At 39.7% G+C, this 17,485-nt stretch overlaps 2 non-coding genes across 2 annotated transcripts; both read left to right on the top strand.

Annotated features, from left to right (window-relative positions):
* Positions 1-9,007: 9,007 nt before the first annotated feature.
* On the top strand, positions 9,008-9,115 carry LOC148580182 (small nucleolar RNA R71). The gene has a single exon (XR_015895157.1). It is a non-coding gene; the product is annotated as a small nucleolar RNA R71 (small nucleolar RNA).
* Positions 9,116-17,011: 7,896 nt separating this feature from the next.
* Positions 17,012-17,119, top strand: LOC148580181 (small nucleolar RNA R71). Its single transcript, XR_015895146.1, has one exon. It is a non-coding gene; the product is annotated as a small nucleolar RNA R71 (small nucleolar RNA).
* Positions 17,120-17,485: the final 366 nt, after the last annotated feature.

Genomic DNA, 17,485 nt, shown 5'->3' with positions numbered 1-17,485 from the left:
ATGGTTCTGGCGCTGAACGCCCAAAATGGGCAGCTTCTGGGCGTTGAACGCCAGAACAGGCATGGTTCTGGCGTTCAACGCCAGAAATGGCACACAAATGGGCGTTGAACGCCCAAAATGGCCACCAACCTGGCGCTGAACGCCCAGAGTTGGGTACAAAGGCATTTTTACATGCCTAATGGGTGCAGGGATGTAAATCCTTGAACACCTCAGGATCTGTGGACCCCACAGGATCTACTCAAGATCTGTGGACCCCACAGGATCCACTCAGGATCTGTGGACCCCACAGGATCCCTACCTACCTCCACTCACTCCTTCTCACCACTCTCTTTCACACAACCCCATAAACACTCTTCCCCAAAAACCCTTCACCAATCACCTCAAACTCTCTTCCCCATCACCTCTTCACCACTCACATCCATCCACTCTTCCCCATAAACCTACCTCATAAACTCCACCTACCTTCAAAATTCAAAACCAATTTCCCACCCAAACCCACCCATATGGCCGAACCTTAACCCCCCCTCCCTTCCCTATATAAAGACCTCCATTCTTCATCAAATTCACACAACACACCCCTCTACACTCCTCTTGGCCGAAACCACATCTCCCTCTCCCTCTCCATATTTCTTCTTCTTCTTCTTCTATTCTTTTGTTTATTGCTCGAGGGCGAGCAATATTCTAAGTTTGGTGTGGTAAAAGCATAAGCTTTTTGTTTTTCCATTACCATTGATGGCACCCAAGACCGGAGAATCCTCTAGAAGAGGGAAAGGAAAGACAAAAGCTTCCACATCCGAGTCATGGGAGATGGAAAGATTCATCTCCAAAGCCCATCAAGACCACTTCTATGATGTTGTGGCCAAGAAGAAGGTGATCCCTGAGGTCCCTTTCAAACTCAAAAGAAATGAGTATCCGGAGATCCGACATGAAATTCAAAGAAGAGGTTGGGAAGTTCTAACAAATCCCATCCAACAAGTCGGCATCCTAATGGTTCAAGAGTTCTATGCTAATGCATAGATCACCAAGAACCATGATCAAAGTAAGAACCCGGATCCAAAGAACTATGTTACAATGGTTCGGGGGAAATACTTAGATTTTAGTCCGGAAAATGTGAGGTTGGCGTTCAACTTGCCATACATGGAAGAGAACGCACGCCCCTACACAAGGAGAGTCAACTTTGATCAAAGGTTGGACCAAGTCCTTATGGACATATGTGTAGAAGGAGCTCAATGGAAGATTGACTCCAAAGGCAAGCCGGTTCAACTAAGAAGATTGGACCTCAAGCCTGTAGCTAGAGGATGGTTGGAGTTTATTCAATGCTCAATCATTCCCACTAGCAACCGGTATGAAGTTACTATAGACCGGGCCATCATGATCCATAGTATCATGATTGGAGAAGAGGTGGAAGTTCATGAGATTATACCTCAAGAACTCTACAAGGTGGCTGACAAGTCCTCCACCATGGCAAGGTTAGCCTTTCCTCACCTCATCTGCCACCTATGCAATTCAGCTGGGATTGACATAGAGGGAGACATCCTCATTAAAGAGGACAAGCCCATCACTAAGAAAAAGATGGAGCAAGCAAGAGAGCCCAGTCATGGAGCTCAAGAGGCGCAAGAAGCTCATTTCCATGAGATCCCTGAGATGCCTCAAAAGCACTTTCCTCCACAAAATTATTGGGAGCAAATCAACACCTCCCTAGGAGAATTGAGTTCTAATATGGGACAACTAAGGGTGGAACATCAAGAGCACTCCATCATGCTTCATGAAATAAGAGAAGATCAAAAAGCAATGAGGGAGGAGCAACAAAGACAAGGAAGAGACATAGAAGAGCTTAAGGACATCATTGGTTCCTCAAGAAGGAAACGCCACCATCACTAAGGTGGATTCATTCCTTGTTCTTATTTCATCTGTTTTCGTTTTCTATGTTATGTGCTTGTCTGTGTTTGTGTCTTCATTACATGATCATTAGTAGTAGTAACTATGTCTTAAAGTTATAAATGTCCTATGAATCCATCACCTCTCTTAAATAAAAAAATGTTTTAATTCAAAAGAACAAGAAGTACATGAGTTTCGAATTTATCCTTGAACTTAGTTTAATTATATTGATGTGGTGACAATGCTTCTTGTTTTCTGAATGAATGCCTGAACAGTGCATATGTCTTTTAAAGTTGTTGTTTAAGAATGTTAAATATGTTGGCTCTTGAAAGAATGATGACTAGGAGACATGTTATTTGATAATCTGAAAAATCATAAAAATGATTCTTGAAGCAAGAAAAAGCAGCAAAGAACAAAGCTTGCAGAAAAAAAAAGAAGAAAAAAAGGGGCGAAAAAAAAAATAGAAAAAAAATAGAAAGAAAAAGAAAAAAAGCAAGCAGAAAAAGCCAATAACCCTTAAAACCAAAAGGCAAGGGCAAATAAAAAGGGTCCCAAGGCTTTGAGCATCAGTGGATAGGAGGGCCTAAAGGAATAAAATCCTGGTCTAAGCGGCTAAACCAAGCTGTCCCTAACCATGTGCTTGTGGCGTGTAGGTGTCAAGTGAAAACTTGAGACTGAGCGGTTAAAGTCAAGGTCCAAAGCAAAAAAAAAAAAAAAGAGAGTGTGCTTAAGAACCCTGGACACCTCTAATTGGGGACTTTAGCAAAGCTGAGTCACAATCTGAAAAGGTTCACCCAATTATGTTTCTGTGGCATTTATGTATCCGGTGGTAATACTGGAAAACAAAGTGCTTAGGGCCACGGCCAAGACTCATAAAGAAACTGTGTTCAAGAATCATCATACTGAACTAGGAGAGTCAATAACACTATTCGAAATCTGAAGTTCCTATAGATGCCAATCATTCTAAACTTCAATGGATAAAGTGAGATGCCAAAACTATTCAAGAGGCAAAAAGCTATAAGTCCCGCTCATATGATTGAAGCTCTGTTTCATTGATAGTTTGGAATTTATAGTATATTCTCTTCTTTTTATCCTATTTGATTTTCAGTTGCTTGGGGACAAGCAACAATTTAAGTTTGGTGTTGTGATGAGCGGATAATTTATACGCTTTTTGGCATTGTTTTTAGTATGTTTTTAGTAGGATCTAGTTACTTTTAGGGATGTTTTCATTAGTTTTTATGTTAAATTCACATTTTTGGACTTTACTATGAGTTTGTGTGTTTTTTTGTGATTTCAGGTATTTTCTGGCTGAAATTGAGGGACTTGAGCAGAAATCAAATTCAGAGGTTGAAGAAGGACTGCTGATGCTGTTGGATTCTGACCTCCCTGCACTCAAAGTGGATTTTCTGGAGCTACAGAACTCGAAATGGCACGATTCGAATTGCGTTGGAAAGTAGACATCCAGGGCTTTCCAGCAATATATAATAGTCCATACTTTGGCCAAGAATAGACGACGTAAACTGGCGTTCAACGCCAGCTTTCTACCCAAATCTAGCGTCCAGCGCCAGAAAAGGAGCCAAAACCAGAGTTGAACGCCCAAACTGGCACAAAAGCTGCCGTTCAACTCCAAGAAGGACCTCTGCACGTGCAACACTCAGGCTCAGCCCAAACACACACCAAGTGGGCCCAGGAAGTGGATTTATGCATCAATTACTTACTCATGTAAACCCTAGTAGCTAGTTTATTATAAATAGGACCTTTTACTATTGTATTAGGCATCTATGGTCTCAGTTTTATTCCATAGTTCATCTTAGGAGACTATTGATCACGTTTTAGGGGGCTAGCCATCTCGGCCATGCCTGGACCTTCACTTATGTATTTTCAATGGTAGAGTTTCTACACTCCATAGATTAAGGTGTGGAGCTCTGCTGTTCCTCAAAGATTAATGCAAAGTACTACTGTTTTCTATTCAATTCATCTTATTTCGCTTCTAAGATATCCATTCGCACCCAAGAACGTGATGAAGGTGATGATTATGTGTGACTCTCATCACCATCTCCCCTATGAACACGTGCCTGACAAACACTTCCGTTCTACATGAAATAAGCTAGAATGAATATCTCTTAGATCTCCTAACCAGAATCTTCGTGGCGTAAGCTAGAATGATGGCGGCATTCAAGAGAATCCGGAAAGTCTAAACCTTGTCTGTGGTATTCCGAGTAGGATTCAATGATTGAATGACTGTGACGAGCTCCTAACTTGCGATTGCAGGGCGTTAGTGACAGACGCAAAAGGATAGTAAATCCTATTCCAGCATGATTGAGAACCGACAGATGAATAGCCGTGCCGTGACAGGGTGCGTGAGCATATTATTCACTGAGAGGATAAGATGAAGCCATTGGCAAGGGTGATGCCTCCAGACGATTAGCCGTGCCGTGACAGGGCATTGGATCATTTTCCCGAGAGATGACCGAAAGTAGCCATTGACAGTGGTGATGTATCACATAAAGCCAGCCATGGAAAGGAGTAAGACTGATTGGATGAAGATAGCAGGAAAGCAGAGGTTCAGAGGAACGAAAAGCATCTCCATTCGCTTATCTGAAATTCCTACCAATGATTTACATAAGTATCTCTATCCCTATTCTATTATATAATATTCGAAAACTCCATGATTATTTTATATCCGCCTGACTGAGATTTGCAAGGTGACCATAGCTTGCTTCATACCAACAATCTCCGTGGGATTCGACCCTTACTCACGTAAGGTATTACTTGGACGACCCAGTGCACTTGCAGGTTAGTTGTATCGAAGTTGTGACAAATTATGAATGTGTAATCACGATTACGCGTACCAAGTTGCTCACGTGCCAGGAATAGTTTGAGCCTGGACATCACAATTTCGTGCACCATCCCTCAATTTCAGCCAGAAAATACCTGAAATCACAGAAAAATACACAAACTCATAGTAAAGTCCAGAAATGTGAATTTAACATAAAAACCAATGAAAACATCCCTAAAAGTAACTAGATCCTACTAAAAATATACTAAAAACAATGCCAAAAAGCGTATAAATTATCCGCTCATCACAACACCAAACTTAAATTGTTGCTTGTCCCCAAGCAACTGAAAATCAAATAGGATAAAAAGAAGAGAATATACTATAAATTCCAAACTATCAATGAAACATAGCTCCAATCAGATGAGCGGGACTTGTAGCTTTTTGCCTCTTGAATAGTTTTGGCATCTCACTTTATCCATTGAAGTTCAGAATGATTGGCATCTATAGGAACTTAGAGTTCAGATAGTGTTATTGATTCTCCTAGTTCAGTATGTTGATTCTTGAACACAGCTACTTTATGAGTCTTGGCCGTGGCCCTAAGCACTTTATTTTCCAGTATTACCACCGGATACATAAATGCCACAGACACATAATTGGGTGAACATTTTCAGATTGTGACTCAGCTTTGCTAAAGTCCCCAATTAGAAGTGTCCAGGGTTCTTAAGCACACTCTTTTTTTTTGCTTTGGACCTTGACTTTAACCCCTCAGTCTCAAGTTTTCACTTGACACCTTCACGCCACAAGCACATGGTTAGGGACAGCTTGGTTTAGCCGCTTAGGCCAGGATTTTATTCCTTTAGGCCCTCCTATCCACTGATGCTCAAAGCCTTGGGATCCTTTTTATTACCCTTGCTTTTTGGTTTTAAGGGCTATTAGCTTTTTGCTCTTGCCTTTTGGTTTTAAGAGCTTTTGGCTTTTTCTGCTTGCTTTTTCTCTTTTTTTTTTTTCTATTTTTTTTTGCCATTTTTTTTTCTGCAAGCTTTGTTCTTTGCTGCTTTTTCTTGCTTCAAGAATTATTTTTATGATTTTTCAGATTATCAAATAACATGTCTCCTTGTGATCATTCTTTCAAGAGCCAACATATTTAACATTCTTAAACAACAACTTCAAAAGACATATGCAATGTTCAAGCATTCATTCAGAAAACAAAAAGTATTGTCACCACATCAATATAATTAAACTAAGTTCAAGGATAAATTCAAAACTCATGTACTTCTTGTTCTTTTGAATTAAAACATTTTTCATTTAAGAGAGGTGATGGATTCATAGGACATTCATAACTTTAAGACAAAGTTACTAATTACTAATGATCATGTAATAAGACACAAACATGGATAAGCACTTAACATAAAGAAAACGAAAAACAGAGAATATAAGAACAAGGAATGAGTCCACCTTAGTGATGGTGGCGTTTCCTTCGTGAGGAACCAATGACGTCCTTGAGCTCTTCTATGTCTCTTCCTTGTCTTTGTTGCTCCTCCCTCATTGCTTTTTGATCTTCTCTAATTTCATGAAGGATGATGGAGTGCTCTTGATGTTCCACCCTTAATTGTCCCATGTTGGAACTTAATTCTCCTAGGGAGGTGTTGATTTGCTCCCAAAAATTATGTGGAGGAAAGTGCATCCCTTGAGGTATCTCAGGGATTTCTTGATGATGAGCTTCCTTATGTGTTTCTTGAGCTCCATGAGTGGGCTCTCTTGTTTGCTCCATCCTTTTCTTAGTGATGGGCTTGTGAGATGAATCTTTCCATCTCCCATGGCTCAGAGGTGGAAGCAATTGTCTTCCCTTTCCTCTTTCTTCAGGTTTCTCTGGCCTTAGGTGCCATTAATGGTTATGGAAAAACAAAAAAAGCTATGCTTTTACCACACCAAACTTAGAATGTTTCTCGTCCTCGAGTAAAAGAAGAAAGAATAGAAGAAGAAGCAGAAGATATGGAGGAGATGGAGGGATGTGTGTATGAATGTGAGTGGTGAATGGAAAATAGAAGGGATGACCATGAATGGAGAGAGAGAGGGTGAGGTGGGTGGGGATCCTGTGAGATTCACAGATCCTGAGATGATCCTGTGGTGTCCACAGATCCTGAGGTGTCAAGGATTTACATCCCTGCACCCATTAGGCATGTAAAATGCCTTTGCATACAATTCTGGCGTTTAAATGCTGAATTGATGCTTGTTCTGAACGTTCAGCGCCCAGATGCAGCATATTTCTGGCATTGAATGCCAGCCAGATGCTTGTTTCTGGCGTTCAGTGCCAGCTTTCCTCACTGTGCATTTCTGGCGTCTGAACGCCAGGATGCTGCTTGCTTCTGGCGTTCAACGCCAGAAACATGCTCTGTTCTGGCGTTGAACGCCAGACAGATGCTCCTTACTGGCATTTAAATGCCAGTAAGATCCTTCTCCAGGGTGTGATTTTTCTTCTGCTGTTTTTGATTCTGTTTTCAATTTTTCTATTTATTTTGTGACTCCACATGATCATGAACCTAATAAAACATGAAAGAACAACAAGAATGAAAATAAATTAGATAAATAAAAATTGGGTTGCCTCCCAACAAGTGCTTCTTTAATGTCAATAGCTTGACAGTGGGCTCTCATGGAGCCTCACAGATGTTTAGAGCTTTGTTGAGACTTCCCAACACCAAACTTAGAGTTTGGATATGGGAGTTCAACACCAAACTTAGAGTTTGGTTGTGGCCTCCCAACACCAAACTTAAAGTTTGATTATGGGGGCTCTGGTTGACTCTGTTTTGAGAGAAGCTTACTGTGCCTCTTTTCCATGTTTACAGAAGGATGACCTTGAGTTTTAAACTCAAGGGAGTCCTCATTCAATTGAAGGACTAGTTCGCCTCTGTCAACATCAATCACAGCTCTTGCTGTGGCTAGGAAGGGTCATCCAAGCATGATGGATTCATCCTCATCCTTCCCAGAATCTAGGACTATGAAATCAGCAGGGATGTAAAGGCCTTTAACCTTTACTAACACGTCCTCTACTTGTCCATAAGCCTATTTTCTTGAATTGTCTGCCATCTCTAATGAGATTTTAGCAGTTTGCACCCCAAAGATTCCCAGTTTCTCTATTACAGAGAGGGGCATGAGGTTTATCCCTGAACCAAGGTCACACAAGGCCTTTTCAAAGATCATGGTGCCTATGGTACAAGGTATTAAGAACTTTCCTGGATCCTGTTTCTTCTGAGGCAATTTCAGTTGATCCAGATCACTTAGTTCATTGGTGAACAAGGGAGGTTCATCTTCCCAAGTCTCAATACCAAATAATTTGGCATTCAGCTTCATGATTGCACCAAGGTACTTGGTAACTTGCTCCTTAGTAACATCCTCATTCTCTTCAGAAGAGGAATACTAATCAGAGCTCATGAATGGCATAAGGAGGTTTAATGGAATCTCTATGGTCTCTAGTTGAGCCTCAGCTTCCTTTGGTTCCTCAGAGGGAAACTCCTTATTGATCACTGGACATCCCAGGAGGTCTTCCTCCTTGGGATTCACGTCCCCCTCCTCTTTTGTGGTTTCGGCCATGATGGTCATTTCAATGGCCTTGCACTCTCCTTTTGGATTTTCTTCTGTATTGCTTGGGAGAGTACTAGGGGTGATTTCAGTGACTCTTTTACTCAGCTGGCTCACTTGTGCCTCCAAATTTCTAATTGAGGACCTTGTTTCATTCATGAAACTTACAGTGGCCTTAGATAGATCAGAGACTAAGTTTGCTAAATTAGATGTATTTTGTTCAGAATTCTCTGTCTGTTGCCGAGTGGATGATGGAAAAGGTTTACTATTGTTAAACCTACTTCTTCCACCATTATTAAAGCCTTGTTGAGGCTTTTGTTGATCTTTCCATGAGAGATTTGGGTGATTTCTCCATGAGGGATTATAGGTGTTTCCATATGGTTCACCCATGTAATTCACCTCTGCTATTGCAGGATTTTCAGGATCATAGGCCTCTTCTTCAGAAGGCGCCTCTTGAGTACTGTTGGATGCAGCTTGCATTCCATTCAGACTCTGAGAAATCATATTGACTTATTGAGTCAATATTTTGTTCTGAGCCAATATGGCATTCAGAGTATCAATTTCAAGAACTCCCTTCTTCTGAGGCGTCCCATTACTCACAGGATTCCTCTCAGAAGTGTACATAAACTGGTTATTAGCAACCGTGTCAATGAGTTCTTGAGCTTCTATAGGCGTTTTCTTTAGGTGAATAGATCCACCTGCAGAAGTATCCAATGACATCTTAGCTAATTCAGACAGACCATCATAGAATATATCTAGGATGGTCCATTCTGAAAGCATGTCAGAAGGACACTTTTTGGTCAGTTGCTTGTATCTCTCCCAAGCTTCATAGAGGGATTCACCTTCTTTCTGTTTGAAGGTTTGAACATCCACTCTAAGCTTGCTCAGCTTTTGAGGAGGAAAGAACTTGGCTAAGAAAGCCGTGACCAACTTATCCCAAGAGTTCAGTCTATCTTTGGGTTGAGAGTCCAACCACACTCTAGCTCTGTCTCTTACAGCAAAAGGGAAAAGCATGAGCCTATAGACTTCAGGATCTACTCCATTAATCTTAACAGTATCACAGATCTGCAAAAATTCAGTTAAGAACTGAAAAGGATCTTCAGATGGAAGTCCATGAAACTTGCAGTTCTGCTGCATCAGAGAAACTAATTGAGGCTTCAGCTCAAAATTGTTTGCTCCAATGGTAGGGATGGAGATGCTTCTTCCATGTAAATTGGAATTAGGTGCAGTAAAGTCACCAAGCATCCTCCTTGCATTATTATTATTTTCGGCTGCCATCTCCTCTTCCTGTTCGAAAATTTCTAAAAGGTGCTTGCTGGATTGTTGTAATTTAGCTTCTCTTAGTTTCCTCTTCAGAGTCCTTTCAGGTTCTGGATCTGCTTCAACAAGAATATTCTTGTCCTTGCTCCTGCTCATATGAAAAAGAGGGAACAGAAAAATAATAATAATAGGGATCCTTTTTGCCCAGGTATAGAGGTTCCCTTATGTAAGTAGAAGATGAAAAGAAGAGTAATGTAAAGAAAAAAACACAAGGGTGAGGAGAGCAAAGATATGAGATGAAGAGAAGTGTTAGTAGATGAATAAATAAATAGAAGGAGATGAGAGAGAAAGAGGATTTTCGAAAATAATTTTTGAAAAAGAGTTAGTGATTTTTGAAAATAGTTTTTGAAAAAGGTTAGTAATTTTCGAAAATTAAGAATAAAATTAAAATAAAAAATTAAAATAATTAGTTAATTAAAAAGAAATTTTGAAAAAGAGAGAGATATTTTCGAAAATTAGAGAGAGAGAGTTAGTTTGGTAGTTTTGAAAAGGATAAGAAACAAACAAAAAGTTAGTTGGTTAGTTGAAACAAATTTTGAAAATCAATTTTGAAAAGATAAGAAGATAAGAAGTTAGAAAAGATATTTTAAAATCAAATTTTTGAAAAAGATAAGATAAGAAGATATTTTTTGAAAAGATATGATTGAAATTAGTTTTTGAAAAAGATTTGATTTTTAGAATCACAATTAATGACTTGATTCAAAAGTAATCACAAGATATGATTCTAGAACTTAAAGTTTGAATCTTTCTTGACAAGCAAGTAACAAACTTGAAATTTTTGAATCAAAACATTAATTGATGATGATATTTTCGAAAATTATGTGATAAAGATAAGAAAAGATTTTTGAAAATATTTTTAAAAATTTTCGAAAATAAATAAGAAAAATGAAAAAGATTTGATTTTTGAAAAAGATTTTGAAAAAGATAAGATTTTTAAATTGAAAATTTGATTTGACTCATAAGAACAACTAAATTTTAAAAAGTTTTGAAAAAGTCATTCCAAATTTTCGAAATTTTAAGAGAGAAAAAGGGGAAGATATTTTTTTTTTGGTTTTTTTTGAATTTTTATGATGAGAAAGAAAAACATGAAAATGATGCAATGCATGAAAATTTTTAGATCAAAATATGTGATGAATGCAAGAACACTATGAATGTCAAGATGAACACCAAGAACACTTTGAATGTTAAGATGAACACCAAGAACATATTTTTGAAAATTTTTTATATGCAAAGAAAACATGCATGACACCAAACTTAGAAATCTTTAATGCTTAGGCACTAAGAATTCAAGAATGCATATATTAAGGTACCTCAAAAATTGTGCGGAATATGTGCCTGCTATACTCATTACACTGATGAGTGTCCACAGCTCCAACAAGAAGACAACACTTTGGCAGCTACTCATAATTTCGATGACCGCCCGAATCAAGGATACTATTGACAAGGCAGAAACTATAACCAAGGTGGGAACTATATTAAGGATGGATTCATTATCTACTCCCAATAATCAGCCATCAAGCTCTAGTGCAATTATTTCTCAACCTTTACCCAACACCAAAGGTGGAATCAATGCCATCACTTTGAGGTCTGGAACCACACGGCAAGAGAGGAGTCATGAGGAGCCAAGCTCAAAGGAAAACATTCAAGTTGAAGATATTGTTGAGGTAGAGAATGTTGAAGAGGAGGAGGAAGTACAAGACATGGTTGAAGAAGAAGCAGCTTGGTGCACGAAATTGTGATCTCAGGCAACGGCGCCAAAAACTCTGTACGCATGTCTTAATAGATCGTTTTTCATTCACAACTTCGATACAACTAACCAGCAAGTGCACTGGGTCGTCCAAGTAATAAACCTTACGTGAGTAAGGGTCGATCCCACGGAGATTGTTGGTATGAAGCAAGCTATGATCACCTTGTAAATCTCAGTCAAGCGGATATAAAATGGTTAAGGAGTTTTCGAAATTAATACTAATTAAACAGAAAATAAAAATAGAAATACTTATGTATATCACTGGTGAGAATTTCAGATAAGTGTATAGAGATTCTTTCGTCCCTCTGAATCTCTACTTTCCCCCTGTCTTCATCCAATCAGTCCTACTCCTTTCCATGGCTGGCTTTATGTAAGGATATCACCATTGTCACTGGCTACTTTTCATCCTCTCTGGAAAATGGTCCGATGCGCTGTCACTGCATGGCTAATCATCTGGAGGCATCACCGTGGTCAATGGCTGCATCCTATCCTCTTGTGAAAATGGTCCAAATGCTCTGTCATAGCACGGCTAATCATCTGAGGTTCTCGATCATACTGGAATAGGATTCACCCTCCTTTTGCGTCTGTCACTACGCCCATCACTCGCGAGTTTGAAGTTCGTCACAGTCATTCAATCCCAGAATCCTACTCGGAATACCACAGACAATGTTTAGACTTTTCGGATTCTCATGAAAGCCGCCATCAATCTAGCTTATACCACGAAGATTCTGACTAAGAGATCCAAGAGATACTCATTCAATCTATGGTGGAACGGAAGTGGCTGTCAGGCACGCGTTCGTGGGGGAATGATGATGATTGTCACGTTCATCACATTCACGTTGAAGTGCGAATGAATATCTTAGAAGCGGAATAAGTTGAATTGAATAGAGAAACAGTAGTACTTTGCATTGATTCATGAGGAACAGCAGAGCTCCACACCTTAATCTATGGAGTGTAGAAACTCTACCGTTGAAAATACATAAGTGAAAGGTCCAGGCATGGCCGAATGGCCAGCCCCCAAAATGTGATCAATATGATCCTAAGATGAACTAAAAATCATAAGATGTCTAATACAATAGTAAAAAGTCCTATTTATAATAAACTAGTTACTAGGGTTTACAGAAGTAAGTAATTGATGCATAAATCCATTTCTGGGGCCCACTTGGTGTGTGCTTGGGCTGAGCTTGAATGTTACACGTACAGAGGCTCTTTCTGGAGTTGAACGCCAGGTTGTAACGTATTTATAGCGTTCAACTCTCGTTCGTGACGTGTTTCTGGCATTTAACTCCAGATAGCAGCGTAGAACTGGTGTTCAACGCTCTTTTACGTCATCTAAACTCGGCCAAAGTATGGACTACTATATATTGCTGGAAAACCCTGGATGTCTACTTTCCAACGCAATTGGAAGCGCGCCATTTTGAGGTCTGTAGCTCCAGAAAATCCACTTTGAGTGCAGGGAGGTCAGAATCCAATAGCATCAGCAATCCTTCTTCTACCTCTGAATCTGATTTTTGCTCAAGTCCCTCAATTTCAGCCAGAAAATACCTGAAATCACAGAAAAATACACAATCTCATAGTAAAGTCCAGAAATGTGAATTTAACATAAAAACCAATGAAAACATCCCTAAAAGTAACTAGATCCTACTAAGAACATACTAAAAACAATGCCAAAAAGCGTATAAATTATCCGCTCATCACAACACCAAACTTAAATTGTTGCTTGTCCCCAAGCAACTGAAAATCAAATAGGATAAAAAGAAGAGAATGTACTATAAATTCCAAACTATCAATGAAACATAGCTCCAATCAGATGAGCGGGACTTGTAGCTTTATGCCTCTTGAATAGTTTTGGCATCTCACTTTATCCATTGAAGTTCAGAATGATTGGCATCTATAGGAACTTAGAGTTCAGATAGTGTTATTGATTTTCCTAGTTCAGTATGTTGATTCTTGAACACAGCTACTTTATGAGTCTTGGCCGTGGCCCTAAGCACTTTATTTTCCAGTATTACCACCGGATACATAAATGCCATAGACACATAATTGGGTGAACCTTTTCAGATTGTGACTCAGCTTTGCTAAAGTCCCCAATTAGAGGTGTCCAGGGTTCTTAAGCACACTCTTTTTTTTGCTTTGGACCTTGACTTTAACCGCTCAGTCTCAAGTTTTCACTTGACACCTTCACGCCACAAGCACATGGTTAGGGACAGCTTGGTTTAGCCGCTTAGGCCTGGATTTTATTCCTTTAGGCCCTCCTATCCACTGATGCTCAAAGCCTTGGGATCCTTTTTATTACCCTTGCCTTTTGGTTTTAAGGGCTATTGGCTTTTTGCTCTTGCCTTTTGGTTTTAAGAGCTTTTGGCTTTTTCTGCTTGCTTTTTCTCTTTTTTTTTTCTATTTTTTTTCGCCATTTTTTTTTTGCTAGCTTTGTTCTTTGCTACTTTTTTTTGCTTCAAGAATCATTTTTTTGATTTTTCAGATTATCAAATAACATGTCTCCTTGTCATCATTCTTTCAAGAGCCAACATATTTAACAATCTTAAACAACAACTTTAAAAGACATATGCACTGTTCAAGCATTCATTTAGAAAAAAAAAAGTATTGTCACCACATCAATATAATTAAACTTAGTTCAAGGATAAATTCAAAACTCATGTACTTCTTGTTCTTTTGAATTAAAACATTTTTCATTTAAAAGAGGTGATGGATTCATAGAACATTCATAACTTTAAGACAAAGTTACTAATTACTAATGATCATGTAATAAGACACAAACATGGATAAGCACTTAACATAAAGAAAACGAAAAACAGAGAATTTAAGAACAAGGAATGAGTCCACCTTAGTGATGGTGGCGTTTCCTTCGTGAGGAACCAATGATGTCCTTGAGCTCTTCTATGTCTCTTCCTTGTCTTTGTTGCTCCTCCCTCATTGCTTTTTGATCTTCTCTAATTTCATGAAGGATGATGGAGTGCTCTTGATGTTCCACCCTTAATTGTCCCATGTTGGAACTTAATTCTCCTAGGGAGGTGTTGATTTGCTCCCAAAAATTCAGTGGAGGAAAGTGCATCCCTTGAGGTATCTCAGGGATTTTTTGATGATGAGCTTCCTCATGTGTTTCTTGAGCTCCATGAGTGGGCTCTCTTGTTTGCTCCATCTTTTTCTTAGTGATGGGCTTGTGAGATGAAACTTTCCATCTCCCATGGCTCAGAGGTGGAAGCAATTGTCTTCCCTTTCCTCTTTCTTCAGGTTTCTCTGGCCTTAGGTGCCATTAATGGTTATGGAAAAACAAAAAAAGCTATGCTTTTACCACACCAAACTTAGAATGTGGCTCGTCCTCGAGCAAAAGAAGAAAGAATAGAAGAAGAAGAAGAAGAAGAAGATATGGAGGAGATGGAGGGATGTGTGTATGAATGTGAGTGGTGAATGGAAAACAGAAGGGATGACCATGAATGGAGAGGGAGAGGGTGAGGTGGGTGGGGATCCTGTGAGATTCACAGATCCTGAGATGATCCTGTGGTGTCCACAGATCCTGAAGTGTCAAGTATTTACATCCCTGCACCCATTAGGCATGTAAAATGCCTTTGAATACAATTCTGGCGTTTAAACGCCGAATTGATGCTTGTTCTGAACGTTCAGCGCCCAGATGAAGCATATTTCTGGCGTTCAGCGCCAGCTTTCCTCACTATGCATTTCTGGCGTCTGAACGCCAGGATGCTGCTTGTTTCTGGCGTTCAACGCCAGAAACATGCTCTGTTCTGGCGTTGAACGCCAGACAGATGCTCCTTATTGGCGTTTAAATGCCAGTAAGATCCTCCTCCAAGGTGTGATTTTTCTTCTGCTGTTTTTGATTCTGTTTTCAATTTTTCTATTTATTCTGTGACTCCACATGATCATGAACCTAATAAAACATGAAAGAACAACAAGAATGAAAATAAATTAGATAAATAAAAATTGGGTTGCCTCCTAACAAGCGCTTCTTTAATGTCAATAGCTTGACAGTGGGCTCTCATGGAGCCTCACAGATGTTCAGAGCTTTGTTGAGACTTCTCAACACCAAACTTAGAGTTTGGATATGGGAGTTCAACACCAAACTTAGAGTTTGGTTGTGGCCTCCCAACACCAAACTTAAAGTTTGACTGTGGGGACTCTGGTTGACTCTGTTTTGAGAGAAGCTTACTGTGACTCTTTTCCATGTTTACAGAAGGATGACCTTGAGTTTTAAACTCAAGGGAGTCCTCATTCAATTGAAGGACTAGTTCGCCTCTGTCAACATCAATCACAGCTCTTGCTGTGGCTAGGAAAGGTCTTCCAAGGATGATGGATTCATCCTCATCCTTCCCAGTATCTAGGACTATGAAATCAGCAGGGATGTAAAGGCCTTCAACCTTTACTAACACGTCCTCTACTTGTCCATAAGCCTGTTTTCTTGAATTGTCTGCCATCTCTAATGAGATTTTAGCAGCTTGCACCCCAAAGATTCCCAGTTTCTCTATTACAGAGAGGGGCATGAGGTTTATCCCTGAACCAAGGTCACACAGGGCCTTTTCAAAGATCATGGTGCCTATGGTACAAGGTATTAAGAACTTTCTAGGATCCTGTTTCTTCTGAGGCAATGTCAGTTGATCCAGATCACTTAGTACATTGGTGAACAAGGAAGGTTCATCTTCCCGAGTCTCAATACCAAATAATTTGGCATTCAGCTTCATGATTGCACCAAGGTACTTGGTAACTTGCTCCTTAGTAACATCCTCATTCTCTTCAGAAGAGGAATACTCATCAGAGCTCATGAATGGCATAAGGAGGTTTAATGGAATCTCTATGGTCTCTAGTTGAGCCTCAGCTTCCTTTGGTTCCTCAGAGGGAAACTCCTTATTGATCACTGGACATCCCAGGAGGTCTTCCTCCTTGGGATTCATGTCCTCCTCCTCTTTTGTGGTTTCGGCCATGATGGTCATTTCAATGGCCTTGTACTCTCCTTTTGGATTTTCTTCTGTATTGCTTGGGAGAGTACTAGAGGGGATTTCAGTGACTCTTTTACTCAGCTGGCTCACTTGTGCCTCCAAATTTCTAATTGAGGACCTTGTTTCATTCATGAAACTTACAGTGGCCTTAGATAGATCAGAGACTAAGTTTGCTAAATTAGATGTATTTTGTTCAGAATTCTCTGTCTGTTGCCGAGTGGATGATGGAAAAGGTTTACTATTCTTAAACTTATTTCTTCCACCATTATTAAAGCCTTGTTGAGGCTTTTGTTGATCCTTCTATGAGAGATTTGGGTGATTTCTTCATGAGGGTTTATAGGTGTTTCCATATGGTTCACCCATGTAATTCACCTCTGCTATTGCAGGGTTTTCAGGATCATAGGCCTCTTCTTCAGAAGGCGCCTCTTGAGTACTGTTGGATGCAGCTTGCATTCCATTCAGACTCTGAGAAATCATATTGACTTGCTGAGTCAATATTTTGTTCTGAGCCAATATGGCATTCAGAGTATCAATTTCAAGAACTCCCTTCTTCTGAGGCGTCCCATTACTCACAAGATTCCTCTCAGAAGTGTACATAAACTGGTTATTAGCAACCATGTCAATGAGTTCTTGAGCTTCTGCAGGCGTTTTCTTTAGGTGAATGGATCCACCTACAGAAGTATCCAATGACATCTTAGCTAATTCAGACAGACCATCATAGAATATATCCAGGATGGTCCATTCTGAAAGCATGTCAGAAGGACACTTTTTGGTCAGTTGCTTGTATCTCTCCCAAGCTTCATAGAGGGATTCACCTTCTTTCTGTTTGAAGGTTTGAACATCCACTCTAAGCTTGCTCAGCTTTTAAGGAGGAAAGAACTTGGCTAAGAAAGCCGTGACCAGCTTATCCCAAGAGTTCAGGCTATCTTTGGGTTGAGAGTCCAACCGCACTCTAGCTCTGTCTCTTACAGCAAAAGGGAAAAGCATGAGCCTGTAGACTTCAGGATCTACTCCATTAGTCTTAATAGTATCACAGATCTGCAAAAATTCAGTTAAGAACTGAAAAGGATCTTCAGATGGAAGTCCATGAAACTTGCAGTTCTGCTGCATCAGAGAAACTAATTGAGGCTTCAGCTCAAAATTGTTTGCTCCAATGGTAGGGATGGAGATGCTTCTTCCATGTAAATTGGAATTAGGTGCAGTAAAGTCACCAAGCATCCT

This window comes from Arachis ipaensis, chromosome B10, assembly GCF_059453495.1.
Source record: "Arachis ipaensis isolate K30076 ecotype BB chromosome B10, ASM5945349v1, whole genome shotgun sequence".
Lineage (NCBI taxonomy): Eukaryota > Viridiplantae > Streptophyta > Magnoliopsida > Fabales > Fabaceae > Arachis > Arachis ipaensis.
This window is presented reverse-complemented; position numbering and strand designations above follow the sequence as displayed.